Source organism: Rattus norvegicus, chromosome 14, assembly GCF_036323735.1.
Source record: "Rattus norvegicus strain BN/NHsdMcwi chromosome 14, GRCr8, whole genome shotgun sequence".
Lineage (NCBI taxonomy): Eukaryota > Metazoa > Chordata > Mammalia > Rodentia > Muridae > Rattus > Rattus norvegicus.
The window spans coordinates 75817865-75834143 of NC_086032.1; the positions used below are offsets into that span (position 1 = coordinate 75817865).

A 16279-nucleotide genomic window follows, 5' to 3' on the forward strand; every position below is an offset into this window, starting at 1 on the left:
CAAGCCATACAATTGTAAAGACTCCATGGAAGATGGCCACACCCCAAACCAAAGGGGCTCATGTTTTGTAACAAAAGAGTGGAGTCATTTTAAGTGTAATATATCATGAATTTGCATACAATGAGCAGTTTACAGATTTTTATTTGGCTGGTTGGTTTTTGATTGTTTTTCTCACCAATTACCTTTTTAAGTTAAAAAACATAATAGAAAGATAAATGTCTGACAAAAGGTTGTGAAGCACTGAGCTTGCATCATTCATTGACCCCTTACCTCGCCACACATGCACACACACACATATATCTATCTCATACACACGTTTCAGTTGTCTTGCCACACCTACACGCTCTCTCAAAAGCCCAGGTTGGTTGGGATCCGAGGAATGACAACCAAGGTTGTCTGATGGCCTCTGTATGCACATGTACACACATGCCTGTGTACTCCATGATCATGCATACACACATACCCACAGACACACAAAAGAGCATGTACAGAGACCACAGCTGGAAGCCATCTCTTTTAAAACTCAAAGTCTCACCTCTTTCCATAAAGAATCAAGCTAACAAAAATGTATATGGACAACCCTTGCTACTATTGCAGGAAAAAAAGATTACAATAATTAAAGTGTCATGGATCAAATTTGACAGGATCGGTGACAAGAGTTTCTGCTAGCTACAAATGAAGAACACGTGTAATTAGGAGTAAAATAAGATCGATAAAGGTTACACAAACCTCAGCTGCAGAAAAGACTCTGGTGTTGGTTTTTTTTTAAGCAATTTGAAAATGAGCCAGCATGTCAATAAGGCAAACATTTATTTTTAGTAGATCCTGGAATCCGCACACTTGAAAGTCAAAGAGTCCACGGTTGCAGATTAAAAGGAACCATGGCTGCACACATCGACAGAGACAGCATGTGCCTTTGGTTGATTTCTGAACTCTGGACACAGCAGTACCCAAAGGAGTCAAGTAGAAAAGAAAACACAATGGCAGCGATCAAAAGGTTACTGTTAATGCTTCTTTGAGATTCACCTGCATTCATCTTTTTATTCGAGTGTGTGTGTGTGTGTGTGTTATGTATACAAGTGTGTACATTTGCATATACCTGAGTACATTTAGCAGCCAGAAGGAAAGGTATCCTGTTCCTCTCCACTGTATTCCCTTGAGACACTGTTGCTCACAGAATGGGGAGCTAGGCTGGCAGCCAGCAAACTCTAGAGACTTCCTGTCTCTGCCTACCACCTTACTAGGATACTGTCCCATGTAACCACTTTTGTTCTACTATGGCGGTTCTAAGGATTGGCACTAAGGTCCTCATGGTTGTGTAGGAAGCTTGCTTATGCCCGGAGCCAGTTCCCATCCCTGTTACATCTGTTATGCTAACCTCAACTCTGCCCTTCTCTGCTCCTTTCTTTCTAATCCTTTCCAACTGGGCTTTCCTCCCCTACCTCCCCAAAAGGAAATTTTCAGAACCCATTTGGGTGCCACTGTGTGAGAAAGGAGAGCCTAAAGAAATAGTTATATAGAATCATGTTTACGTGTTTTCGTGAGAGTGGTAACCAGTTGAAAGGATGAACAGCATACATTTGGGGCACTGTTGGAAGCACTTGAGAAAGGCCTGCCTGGCGAAGCTGCATTGAATCTGAAAGAGTCAACAGTGCAGAAACCACCCATTTTTGGTTTGTTTGCTTGTTTTTTGTTGTTTTGGTTTGTTTTCAAAATGGTTGCTCTAACTAGGTGTCACCGACAGGGTTGCTTAAGAGACAGAAAAGGAATTTGGCACAGACCTTGAGGCTGGAGTCTGACATCTGTATGTGGACAGGTTAATACTTGTGCTAAAGAGAGCCTGGTCTGTCACCCAGAATTGGGTGACTCTGATCCCACACAGTATACTCACCTCTCTTCTCCCTATGCCCTCGCTTTGTCTACTCTATGAGTGTCTATATCCAATGGTCCTTTAGTATAAAGGCACAGCCACACTTGAATAAGACCCATCTTAAACTTTAAGTCGGAAGTTTGAAAAGACCCAGTTTAGGAATAAAACCACATTCACAGACACCAGTGGTTAAGCTTTGAGAATTTCCAGAGGAACAGTATTTATCCCATACTTACTATAAAGGGAAGGAAACACCATGCTCAAAGGCCAGGTGACAAGTCAGGGTTTGTGAACACACAGGACACTAGAGCATTACATCATACATTCAGGAATATGCATGCCTTATGCACAGGCCTGAGAGCACAAAGAAAAGCACAAACTTGAACTAAGGGACTTTGCTTCAAGACCATAGATGCTTTAAGACTCGGCGCACAGAACATGTTCCTTTATCATTCTGACAACTAGGAGAGAAAATCTTTGACGTCGTTCTATATGACACTTGGTGTCAAACAACATCAAGATGTTTACTCAACAGTGCAAAGAGAGAGTCACTTGACTTACTCTATGTGGACACATGTGAACTGCAAGACTATAGAATAAGTGGGTTGTTCTAATTATTTTTTCCTGGTGTTGTGACAAGCACCATGACCCAAAACAACTTGGGGAGAAAAGAGTTCATTCCACCCTATACTTCCCGGATCACAGTCTGGCATTGAGGGAAGTCAGGAAGGAACTGAGACTGAATTTGCACAAGAAAGCTCGTTCTCTGGCTCCTGCAACTAGTAATCTTACATAGCCCAAGATCACTTGCCTATGAATGGCGCCGGTCACTCCTACATTAATTAAGGGGACAATCTGATGGAGGCCAGTTTTCAACTGAGTTTCATCCCTCCTAGGTTGTATTTAGCTGTCTTAAAATAAACAAGCTTAGTTTGGTGGTTGCATGTGGGATGGATTCCCTGTTGGGGCAGTCTCTGGATGACCTTTCCTTCAGTCCCTGCTCTACTCTTTGTCCCTGTATTTTCTCCTGCGAGTTTTTTGTTCGCCCTTCTAAGAAGGACTGAAGCATCTACATTTTGGTCTTCCTTCTTCTTGAGCTTCATATGGTCTATGAATTGTTTCTTAGGTATTTTTATTCTGAGCTTTTGACCATTTATGATTGATCCATTTATGACTGAGCGCATACCATGTGTATTCTTTTGTCACTGGCTTAGCTTTCTCAGGATGATATTTTCTAGTTCCACCCATTTGCCTAAGAATTTCATGTAGTCATTGTTTTTAATAGCTGAATAGTACTCCATTGTTTAAAGTACCACATTTTCTATATCCATTCCTCTATTGAAGGGCATCTGATGCCAAGAAGTGCTTGCTGACAGGAGGCTTATATAGCTGTCTCCTGAGAGGCTCAGCCAGAGCCTGAAAAATACAGAGGTGAATGCTAGCAGCAAACTATTAAACTAAGAATGGGGACCCCATTGGAGGAATTATAAGATTTAAGGAGCTGAAGGGGCTTTCAACCCCATAAGAACAAGAATACCAACCAACCAGAGCTCCCAGGGACTGACTAAACCATTACCCAAAGATTACACATGGAAAGACCCATGACTCCAGCTGCATATGTAGCAGAGGATGGCCTTGTTGGGCACCAATGGGAGGAGAAGCCCTTGGTCCTGCCAAGGCTGGGACCCCCCCCAGTGTAGAGTAATGTCAGGGTGGGAAGGTGGGATGGGGGTTCATTGGGGAGGGGGAGCACCCTTATAGAAGAAAGGGATGGGGATGGGATAGAGGGTTTATGGATGAGAAACTGGGAAAGGGAATAACATTTGAAATGTAAATAAAAATATCCAATAAAAAATGGTGATGAAAAATTAAAAATAAACAAACAAAAGTTTAGACACAGATCATGCTAAACACTGGGGAAATTAGAATATGTTTTTGTAGTTTCTGGTATCGAATTCAGCAGTATTGCCTACAGAATTTTAATGACTCATATTCAGTAATGGCGGAGGTGGTTGAGGGAGGAGCAAAAAGAAATGCAGAAAATGTCCAGTCTAAAAGCCCTACTGAGAATCAGCATGAGTAGAGAAATTAACCTCTGCAGCTAAAGGTCTAGAATTTGAACCCTGTTCTTTCCACTCACTTCCTGGATGATCCTGGGCGAGTCACTTTACCTGTCTGTAAGCCATGAGTCCTGCATCTAATCAGCAGTAGACTGTAATTAGTGGTGATGCTAGAATAAAGTTCATGCTGGGAGGCATGTGAACTAGTGCAATGACATGACAAAGCAGAAATAAGAGTTTAAAATGTCTCTTCGATCCCCTACAACTTTCCTTACGTGGCTAACTGTCCTTTCTTTGGGCCTCTTCTTTAGCTAATATTCCAATAACCTAATTCATAATGACAATTCAAATGTGAGTATCTCGACCTTTCTATGTGATTTTATGGCAGCTTTGTCACTGCCATTCACTCCCTAGAAGACCTGATGTCTATGGAATGCCAGGGAAGCCTCACCCTGATTATTATTTGGATGCTATTATTTAATCCAAGCTCTTTTTCCTTCTTTCTATTATTAAGAAAAATGAAAAAAATGATTTTTTAAATTAGCTTTAAAAGTAATTGTTTTCCATATGTGACTTTATAAATGTCTTGTGGTGGCTAGTTCTGTGTCCCTTACCTCCCCTCATCTCCCCTATCTCCCTTCACCTTCCTGTTCCCCACTTCCCTTCTCTATCATGTTCCCTCAGTATTTCACTTTCTACTTTGTTCTTCTCTCTCTCTCTCTCTCTCTCTCTCTCTCTCTCTCTCTCTCTTTCTCTCTCTGTATGTATGTGTGTGTGTCTGTCTGTCTCTGTCTCTCTCTGTTCCTGTCTGTCCCTTTCTCTGTCTCTGTCTGTCTCTCTATCTCTGTCTGTTCCTTTCTCTGTCTCTCTTTCTGTCTCTGTCTGTCTCTCTCTGTCTCTATACCTCCCTCTGTCTGTCTGTCTCTGTATCTCTGTCTGTCTCTGTCCCTCTCTCTTTCTGTGTGTGTCTGTCTGTCTCTGTCTGTCTCTCTCTGTCCCTTTCTCTGCCTCTCTCTGCCTCTCTCTGTCTCTCTCTCACTCTGACTCTCTGTCTCTCTCTATCTCTTTGTCTCTGTCTCTCTCTTTGTCTCTGTCTCTCCCTCTCTCTTTCTGTGTGTGTCTGTCTGCCTGTCTGTCTCTGTCCCTTTCTCTCTCTCTCTCTCTCTGTCTCTGTCTCTCTCTGTCTGTCTCTGTCTCTGTCTCTGTCTCTCTTTATCTGTCTCTCTCTGTGTATGTGTGTGTCTGTCTGTCTCTGTCTCTCTCTGTCCCTTTCTCTGCCTCTCTCTCTCTCTCTCTCTCTCTCTCTCTCTTTCTCTCTCTCTCGGTCCCATTATTTGTTCAGTTACATGGGCTCCTTTCTGGTTTCCTGGCCTTTACCCATATTTTCTGCAACATGGATACACATATTTAATGTTAAAGACAAGAATCTACAGATGACAAAGAACATATGTCTTCCCAAGGAAGTCTGGGCTACTACGCTCAAAATATTTTTCATTTCCATATATTTTCCTGAGAGTCTCACAATTTCATTTTTACAGCTGAATAAAATTCCATTGTGAGTATTTACATTCATTATCTATTTCTCTGTTGATGGACAGCTAGGCTGATTCCACTTTAAAGTCCTGATAAACATGGATATACAGATGGGTCCTCTGGGTACCTCTGCTTGGGAATGGTATAGACAGGTTTTTGAGAAACCTCCCTGCTGATTTCCACAGTGGGTTCACTAGATGACCACCCCCTCCCCCCAATCAATAGCAGCTAAACTTTTCTCTCTCTCCACATCTTTGCCAGCATTTGCTGTCATTTGTTTGCTTGATGCTCTTCTGACTGGGATGAGTGGGACCTCAAAATAGTTCTCATTTGCATTTCTTATTTCTTGGACTGCTTGAGAAGTCTCACTTAGCTTGTGCTTTGTGAAGATCACCACCCACCCTTCCACCAAACGTCAGTTATCAAGAGTGTATTCACTTCTTTCCAACACCCTGTACAAGACAGTAGTAGTCTATTCTTATCTGTGAGAGGTGCATTCCAAGACCTGTACCACTCCCAAGACCACAGAGAACACCCAACCCTACATCTCTTATGCCTGCTGCATTCTTTCCAGAACGTATGTATCTGGGTTTAGATCATTAACTCAGTATGATAACAGATTACCTTAGTTACTCTCTGTTGCTGTGATAAAACACCATGGCCAAAAGTGACTTAAAGAACAGAGAGTTTATTTGGCTTGGAGTTTAGAAGAATTACACACCACCAGATTGAGGAAGGCATGGCAGGGTGGCAGGAAGCTGGTGGATCACATGTACATGAAACAGAGAGAATAGGAAGTGGGGCAAGACTAAGTCCTTCAAGTCCATCCCCAGTGACATAATTTGACTAGCAAGTCCCTATCTCCTACCAGTTCTATTTACCTCCCCAAACAGTGCCATCGACTAGAGACTAGATGTTCCCGTGTGTGAGTATATCAGAGACAATTTGCATTCAAACCAGCATGGATGTCAAAAATTAACATTAAAGGTAAATAATTATACAAAATAAAATTACAATTAAAATGATCTAACAAAAATCTCACTCTCCCTCTTCTCCCTCATTCTCTCTCTCCCTATCTCCCTTTTTCTCTCTCCCTCCTCTCTCTCTCTCTCTCTCTCTCTCTCTCTCTCTCTCCCTCTTTCCTCACTTGTGTGTCTTTCTCTAAATATCTCACTATATCGCTCTGTATTTCCTGGCTATTCTTCACCATAACAAACTAAAACTATACAAAGAGAAAATGTAAATAAGTAAAGCTTATTGTGTTCTTAAAAAACCTCTTATGTGTACTGGGCATTGTACAATATACCTATACTTATTATAGCACTCCAAGGATATGTCAGACGGATCCTGAGTTTGAGGCCACCCTGAGGAGTAAGACCTTCTCTCAAAACAACAGCAGCTCCCTAAGTGCTGTTGTAACTGTGATCCTCACTTGGTGTGGAGAGTCAGATGCACAGAGTGGCTTGGTAGCTTAGTGGAACTGCACTGTGGGGAGTTGTCCAGTGACCCATGTCTAGTCCACAGTCTGAGCTGTTTCCTGTAATTTCTCTGGCTGTATTCACCTCCTCTTCTGAGGCTTGCAACAGAAATATGGGAAGAGGTGACACTGCCACTTCATAGCTGGGCCTTGGGGCTTCAAAGTTCACACTTCCTTATGCTGGGAACAGAATTCTGGGTGAAAGGGGGCCGAAGTAGCCACAGAGATACAGTAATATGCGAGAGGATGTAGACTATTTGACAGCTCTGGGCCAGATGATGGCCTATAGCCCCACCTTCAGGTCACCTCTGTGTTCCAGGCACTTCTCATCAGAAAGCACAGATTACATATTCAACCCACACGATCAGGAAAGAACCACGGAGTTGCTGTTTTAAAGGCCCCATGCTTCATTTTGCAGCCGTCCAAGTCAAAATGGTGAGCGACAACTCAGACCTTTTTAAAAAGCAGTCACTGTTCCTGGCTTTAGCTGAAGCAATAAATGAATGCCACAGAGTTGGGCTGAGATACCTGACTACTATGCCGGCAGAGAACATGTGAAAGCCTTAATCTGGCTTTATTAATTGGAAGTCTGCACTCTTTCCTTCATGCCTGGTGCCTTTGCTGTATGATCCTGGGTCTCTTGGCTCTTGGCTGTATCTCTATCCTTATCACCAATGTTGTCTCTCCCCTGGATGCACAGAAGTCTGAAGAACTAGTTTCAAGAATCCATGTCTCCTTATAGAAGCCATGTTGGGCTTGTCAAAATAATACTGCATGGTGTTAACAACCCACACAGTGGCACTAAATCAAGATAAGCTGGTACCTCTGCTTCAGTCCAGTACTGCATGGTGCCCTGTGACTGTCACCATCCCTTTCACTCCTCCATATGACCAGCTTCACGCACTGCCCTCTCCTTGCCCACTGCCCCCTGCATCTACACTCATCTTTATTGTCACCTCCTTCCAAAGGTCACTTTCTCCAAGATGCTCCTTGCCCACAAAGCTAAAGGTTTTTCTTCACTCTTACTTCCCATTTTCCTGTCTTTGTCTTCCTATATATTCCTTTATATAATCCATATCTATATCCGTATCTATACTATACCTGAACATAATTACATATGTAGAATGCATTTGTTTTCAGATATACTCTGTAAGTTTGATGAAAATGAGACTTCATGTTCTATTCATATATCTTCCACTACAGGGAAGCCTAGTAATAGCCTTTATTCTAGTAATAGCCTAGAATAAAGATTGTGGTTTCAAAATTCCCTAAACATTTTCCATGTGTATGTGTCACCTCAAGTTAGTGCTTTGAGGAGAAAGCTGCTGATTCTGGTCTTGGCAGATGGGGAAAGAAGGAAGCCACCATCCTTATCCTTTTCAGTGTTCTCAATCCACTGGTCCACAGCACATGAGTCTTAGTTTCACCTCTCCTTTTGGATTGTCCACCATAGGTCTAATGAGGAAGGACTCCACTTTGACACTGACATGACTAACTAGAGGATGTCTACCTTAGCTCCCTGTGAATAGATCTACCCTTCAGTTCATGTTTTACACCAAGCCCATGGAATTACAGATGAAGAATGACAAGCTGGGTGATGGCACCACAGAGCATGTGAGACTTGGAGGGTTTGATGCACTCATAGATGTGCAGGGGCTTTGGAGGAGTGGGATACGAACCTACAGGCTCCTTTCATGTCTCCCAAGCCAGCACCCTAGCACCTACCCATGAGGCTAAGCTCTTAGATACCTGTTGCCAAGCAGGATGACCTGGCATTCTTCCATGACCTGCAGAATTCTGCTTGACGTTTTTAGGAAGTGATTCCTCTCTCATATATGAGAGACACCATTCCAAACAGCATATTAGTGATGTGGCATTCAGCCCAGTCTCTGCCAGCCACAGGTTACTCCTTAACACTTGAATGTGGCTAGTTTTAATCTAGCTATGCTATTAGGTATAAAATAAACACTATATTTTAAATCCCACGTAAAAAATATATCTTAAATATCCCATTGTTAAATTGATTCCAAACAGGAAGGTCATATATTTTGAATGTTTTGAGAACATGAAACACACTGTTAAATTATCTTTGCCTTCTTATTAATTTATAGGTTCAGCTATTGGGGTGTTTAAAATTGCATAAATAGCTGGAATTTGTAGCTTGTACTGTTCTTCCACCTGTTGGCACTGTGACAGGGCAGTCATTCTCCTTCAGTGACCTCAAGAAGAGTACGGCTTTCTGTGTTACATCATGAATGATTGCTCCACCTTCCCTCCATGACCCTGTCTGTCCTCCACAGCTTCCATGCATGCTTTGTAATAGCCACCACTCCAGGCTCAGGGTACAGTTGACTTGAGGACTGTCAGCTGTACAATGGAAAACATTTCCCTTTAGTCATGTGACACACTGAGTCCTTTAAGAAACCCTCAGGCAGTTTCTCCATCTTAATCATGAATAGTCTGGTTTTCTGTATAAAATAATAAGTTGCTTGTAAATCACAGATTCTAAAATCTCAAAAGCCTTTTTATGGATCTTAATATTCTTATTTTCCTTATTGTGCTCATTTGTTATTTAATTGTTGCTATCGTGAAATATCAGGAGGAGTAGACATAAAGTCTATCAAGAAGAACAGGAATAAAATCCAAATACATTAATGATCTGGGAAATTCTAATATTTCATGCAGCCTTGCCTGAAAAGAAAACATTAACTGTTAATTAGCAGCTCCAAGCTCCCACAAAGGAGAACTGTCTTTCCACACTGGAAACACAGTTGTTCTTTACACTAATGTCTGTGTGGCCTTTTCTACAAAGGGGCTCATTGAGGATAGTAATTTATTCATCTCGCATGTCCCTTGGGTCAGGCTGATGCAGCCTTTGGTGTCTGCTTCTAGCCAGTGTTTGAGTGGGGCTGTCATGCAGGAGTGTGGCGTTGCAAGCCTTCCCTTGTTTCCCATCTCAGAGATCCAGGGAGCTGAAGCAGCTGGTAAAATTGGTACCTGTGCAACTTCATTTGAGGAGGGCAGAGACTCTTGTGTGTGGCTTTCTGAGTTTTTTAGGCACTCATATGAGATTCTAGGGAACACAAAGCATAACCAGGAAGACAGAACAAGAAAATGCATCTTCAGCCCTGTTAGAGCAACAGTTCTATATCTTCTCTTTAACAATTGCAGGCTAGGATAGAGTTCTTCCTTAGCATGCCCAAGAGCCTGGCTTCCATTCTTGCCACTGCAGAAAAAAATATCTCACAGGTCTCTGCTTCTTCACATGTATGGCAGGGATAATAAACTTTGGAAGATGTGCCAAAAGGACAATGTACTATTTTAAGTGAAGAGAGTAAACCAAAGCAAAGCCGTCTTGCATCAGGCCCTCTGGAGCACAGGGACAAAGAGCTGAGGTTAAGAAATTGACCTGAGAGATAAAAGCAGAAAACAGTTATGTGGTTATCAGAAGTTGGACTGTGTCCTCCCCCAAATGCATATCCTAGTTCCTTGGAATGTCACTGGATCTAGATAGAGATGGAGTCTTTCGAGGGTGATTATGATAGGGTTATTTGTCTGGTCCAGGTAGCCTGGAGCTATTAAAAAGAGAAGGACACTTATTAGGACCCAAGAAAGTATTCAGGAAATGTCATTCATTTGTCAAGAACAGCAATTTGAGAAGGAATTAAAACTTGGATTGTGAAATAATTATTTTCTGTTGATTGACTCCCCCAGCTTCTGGTACCTTGTCGGGTTTCCTGTCAAACTGGCATGGGAGTAAGAAAGTGACAAGAATGGGAGAAGACCACACAGGTACATCCATCAGCAGGTCTGAAGTCACACTGTGGACTCCTAGACATAAGACATGATGTCATTCCCAAGGATGGGGAATCTGGGGTTTTCACCCACCAGCTCCCATACAGTATTGGCTACAGATGAAAGCCAGGGCAATAGACCTTGATCTTCTCCCTAGTAGGCTGGTGGGTCCTGAAGTCAGAGAATCTCATACTACAGCAATCGCCATCCTTCAGATCAAAGGGTAAGTGAGTACCCAAGGGTGCAGGCTCTATACTTGAGACATCTGACACCAAGATGCTCCACCTATGATGGTTACTCAAAAGTGAAGGCAGCCGACTAACCGCATATGCAGGTAATAGCCCTGTCCTACACCCTGAGATTATCTAAGTGATGGACATATCAAACTCGTATCATACTTTAACTTGGAGCATGGTAGATAAAAGTTATGTTAAAATATACAAAGGAAAGCAAGTGGGATAATGAGGCCAGCTGGGCACCGGGTCATAGCCATGTGCAGGGGCAAAAGACCAGACTGAAAACCCTATCAGATAGTTTTTCACACTGAGGAAGAATGGATTGATTTACCAAGGAACACAGAATTCTAGGGTGACCATGACTTGTTTTGATGACACCAAAATTTATTCCTGAGAGACTAGATTATAGATGGGGAACCCTAAGGAGCTAAGAGGAAAAAGACACCAATTCAATTTTTTAAAGGGCAGGGAAAAAAGTCATTTTGAAGGAAGTGGTCTTTAGCTGGTACTAAATTATCTTCTGATATTCTGATGAGTTTCAGCCCTCTGGAGGCATAAATAGTATATCTGTGAAGAATGTGGGAATTTAACTACCTCCACAGAAAGCACCCAGTCAGCAGACATTTACTAAATATCTTCCATTGGTGACACCCTGGGCAAATATTTCAAGAGGAAAATATCTCCAGGCATTCCTGGTTCCAGAAGGCTTTAGTCACATTTCAAAGCAGGAAAGACCTCTGCTCAAAGACATTGCAGTACCATCAACAACATCTTAATTGACCCAACTAAGAAAAACTCCAGGCTTCTAATGGAGAGAGGCCAATGATGCTGTAAAAATAGAATTTGAATGATAGAATTGTCCCCCGAAGGCAGAATGATCCAGGAGAATGGGGTCTCGAGTGCCAAGGTTGAAGTACTTGGGAAAGTTAGGGATGGTAGGCTGTAGTTTCTTTCCTTCAGTATTGAAGTTTCCTTCTTTGGTGTGTTCTTTCAGTGTCTGTAGCGAAGACACGAAGCATTAGGATATAAATGGATAGCAATTTATTCCATGATGCACGGTGATCATGATGTGGTGCGCTATTGAAGGATAACAAGAGTCACTTAAACCCTTGTTTCCACTACTTCGTTTACTACTCATGTGAATTGAATCCTAGAGCACGGCCACTATAACCCTCACTTTCTCTCTTTGTCAAATGGAGGTGAATATAAATGTGTACTGGGGACATATACATAGCAGCCAGACACACAGGACATGAGGTTGACCCTCAGGTATTCTCCATGCACAACCTCAGGCACTCAAGCCATTACTCCACTCTCACTTCAAATGTATCAACTAGATATTGAGAAAACATTTTAGGAATATGTTATTTAAAAACATTTTACTGTTTTATGTATTAGAAATTTATTTATAAGAATCGAAATTAGGAAAAAAATAGACAGTTCACCTGGCTTCGTTTTATTGGCATTAAGTTGACCAGGAAATTTCTTAAAAGCAGTCCAACCTAAAGAGATCTGGAAGACCAAATCATAAAAAAAGCAATGCTTACAAGAAAGGAAAAGTGAACCTATCCCCATTAAAAATTATCACTCAAGATTCATTCATTCACTCACTCATTCATTTATTCATCCATCCATCCATTTCTCAGATCAGTGAACCAGTACAGCCAGTAGGAGAAGAATCTGAATGAATATAATAAAGATGCACGGCCTCAACCAAGCCACCACAGCATCAGCAACACCCATAGATGTCAGCCATCCTACAACTCACTGACACAGTATTGCAAACCTCATCCTTCTTTCTATTTTTCACAGATGCTGAGTGAAGACAGTCCCTGGGGATGAACTTTCCCCAAGACCGCACAGAAAAGTGAGAATAGCACTACTTAATATTTCAAAATTCCTATACAGCAATTAATTACTCATAAAAATACCTACAAAGATGAGGCAGAGAGATGGCTCTACATTGTAGATGTGCTGTCTTGCACAGGACCTAAATTTGGTTCCCAGTACCTGAGTCTGGCTGCTCACAACTCCTGCTTCAGGAGATCAAATTCCTTTGTCTGCACCACTTAGAAACCTGCACTCATTCATGAGCATAACGAGTCACAAACACAAGCATAGTAAAAAATAAAATTAATTCTTTATCTTCCAAAATACTTCAAAGCAATTTAGAACTGACTTAATTGTCTACTCAGGTCCATAGAAGTAATAAAATATTTTCAAATGCTGTCAATCTTAGGAGAGAGTCAAACTTGGTCAGATCAACATAGGTAGGAGTTTTGATCTAAACAGAAAATCAGAATGAAAATCTGAGATTTGTTTTGCAGAAGTCATCTGCATACTATTTTTTATGTTGTAGTTGTATGTATGTAAGACGATACCATTAATGATCCATGGGTGAATATAATTTGACAATATGAATCAATTTCCTCCCTATAATGTTAGAAGAATTCATTATGGTGTTTTCATCAAATGTTGTACATTGCAATCCAGTTCCCTGTTCCTTTGAAGCTTTTCAGTTCTTTAAGTATGGAGACTGTATATTATCTTTTATTACATAACTTAGGTACAGTTATACCAAAGTAATAGAGTTTCTATAAATGCATATTGACTAAAAGAATACTCAATAAGCATCTAGAAAACAATGTGTTCTTCCCACATAATAGAAAGCTGTTGTAGAAATGTAAAATCATTTTGTCCTATTTTAATGAATCAATTCAATTAATATATTTTAACCAGTTAATTAGTGTACATCATTGCACAGGATGTCAACAAAATCCTTTAGAACTAAGTTGTCCCTGAATTTGATTGCACAATTACTTAGAGGGAGGGTTGGCAGCATTCTCACAGACAAGTGGGTAGTGGACTGCACTAGGGTATCTGAAGAATGAGTCCAGCAGTAATATTCCACAGCTGGGAATTCACTCATTACTGTGAATGACCCCTGTGCTGAACTTCACCCTGCGTAGCTGACTGCCTGTGTGGCATTTCCACACAGCAGCTAATAGACATTTCTAATGTAACAAGGCCAAAGCTAAATCGAGATCCTTTCCCGGGACAGTGTTTCTCCCCTTAGGGAGCTCCATCTCAGCAAGTGACAGCTTCATTCATTAAGTGACTTGGGTCAAGAACCTAGGAATCATGCAGGATTGCCCTTTTCCTATTAATATCATTCAAATTCAGTTCATATGTGTTTTCTCTGGACTCTGTTTTGAAAATTCCCTAGAACCCAACCATGTCTCTAATGCTGTGCACTGACCAATGTGCAAGTCTTCACACGGCATTTCTTCTTCCCTGAAAAAATAGCCTTGTAGGTCCTGTGTGCTTCCAGCCTTGCTTATCCACAGAGAAAATAGCTAGGTTTGCCAGTGTAACAAGTCTCTGAATTTTAGAAGCTTTCCTCTTTCCCCATATCAGTGGACAGAGTGCCACTCCTCAAACATACTAGGACATGATTCCTAAGGACCTTTGGTTTTCTTGCTTTCTCAACTAGGATTTGCTCTGTCCTGTTCATGCTTGAATCTGATACAGAACCATGTCTGGAGAAGGAGCTCAGAAAACACATGCTCCAGAAATGGAGCATGGGTCATTTGTGAGAAAATGTCACTAGTGACCATTGATTTATTTATTCATCAACCAAGTATTCGGCAGCTAACTGCTGTGCTACTCACTGCTGAATCAAACACTGCAAATCCACTAAGGATGTGAAGGTAAACACTTTTGCTCTGACAATGGGTTCCAACATTAAAGCAGAAGACTCAGGCACGAGAATAAGAAGCTGTGTGGTGCTCTGGCATGAAGGAAAGCTTGCCCAGAGATGGTGAAGTGAGAAGTGACTCAGTCGTATATAAAAAGCAGTGGAAGGTGGAAGTAAGTGACCAGTGAGTCAAGAAGAATGAGATGATGCCCAGAATTCAGGTGGAACAAATCATGGCGAATTTCTCACGTGTCCACTGTGAGCTTGAAGTTTGTTCTACACAAGATGAGAAGATGTCTACTTAAGAAATGGACTGATTGGAGCTGGCTTTTTAAATAGTCACCATAGATAATAGAGTAAATTAGGACTAGGCCATGGGTAGTCCATGATAAAAGATTTTGAAAGAATCCAGCTAACATAGATGTAAGAGGAATGTAGTGTCTCATAATCCTGATGGCCATGGGGAAGGCAAATATCAAGGTGCCAACGTGGTTATTTGTTCCCACACTATAAGGAAGAGTCTCTTCTACATCTCTGCCCAAGCTCAAGTTACCAGTAGGTAGAAATCTTCATCTTTGGTCTCCTTGGCTCCTACGTATATTCATTTCTACCTTTATCTTTATGTGGAATTCTCCTTCTGTATATATGTCTCCAATGTTTCCCCTTCTACAAGAAAAAACATACCTGTGGGACTATAGGCCTTAGTAATGACCTTGTACTAGAATGATGCAAATATGATAGTAATTTGACCTAGTAGAAGATGCATTTCGACGTACATATGTTTGAGGGGACATAATCTAATCATCGATATATCTGATTATGAAAGAGTAAAGGGGGAAAAGACAGTTGTAAGGATTTAAATGGATGAAAATAAGGGACATACCCTCCCTCTGAGATTTAAAGAAAATACATGGTTTAAAAGCTGTGTGATTGGCCAGCGATGAAATGATGGAGGAAGAACAAGTGATCTATCGTAAGCAGGTGTGTACTAACATGCCTACTAAGTATCTAAATAGGCATGTCATGTAGGTGGCAGACTATATGAATCTGAACATAAGAGCAGTAGTGATGAGATAGAAAGTTTTGTTCATCAAATATCAATGTCACAAGAATCTGGTGATAGAACCCTAACAGGAAAAGTGGCCCAGGATTACAGAATTTCGACATGGAAGAAAAATTAAGAAGAGTTTAAAAAGGTGGCTCATTAAAATGAGAACCATAAGACATTTCTGTTATAACAATGGATAGAAAGTTCCAGAAGGAAGGATAAGTATATCAGTATATCTGCTATTCCCTATGAGAGGTATAGAAACATATAAAGTCAGAAAACATAACAAACATAGTAGACCCCTGACCATGTAGTGATGTAACAAAGGCCAAGCTGGAGAAAACTGACAAGGCTCTTCTTGGCTGTTTCAATTAAAGAAGGCAATCAATGAGACAAATTATGAATAAGGGTGGGATTTGTTTTTTGATGGATGAGTGTACTTTGCTGAGAATGGTCCGGCAAGGCTGGAAACAATAAGTGAAACAATTGCCATCATTCCCTAAGTCAGATGGGAACGAGGCTTTGATTCTGAGAAATCAGCAGCAATCGTGCAGACAGTGATG

At 41.3% G+C, this 16279-nt stretch overlaps 1 long non-coding RNA gene across 1 annotated transcript; it reads left to right on the forward strand.

The window, feature by feature from the left end:
* Positions 1 to 824: 824 nt before the first annotated feature.
* Positions 825 to 12721, forward strand: LOC108352769 (uncharacterized). The gene is made up of 4 exons (XR_001841161.3): positions 825 to 997; positions 7260 to 7375; positions 8394 to 8554; positions 10655 to 12721. It is a non-coding gene; the product is annotated as an uncharacterized LOC108352769 (long non-coding RNA).
* The last annotated feature ends 3558 nt before the right edge of the window (positions 12722 to 16279 follow it).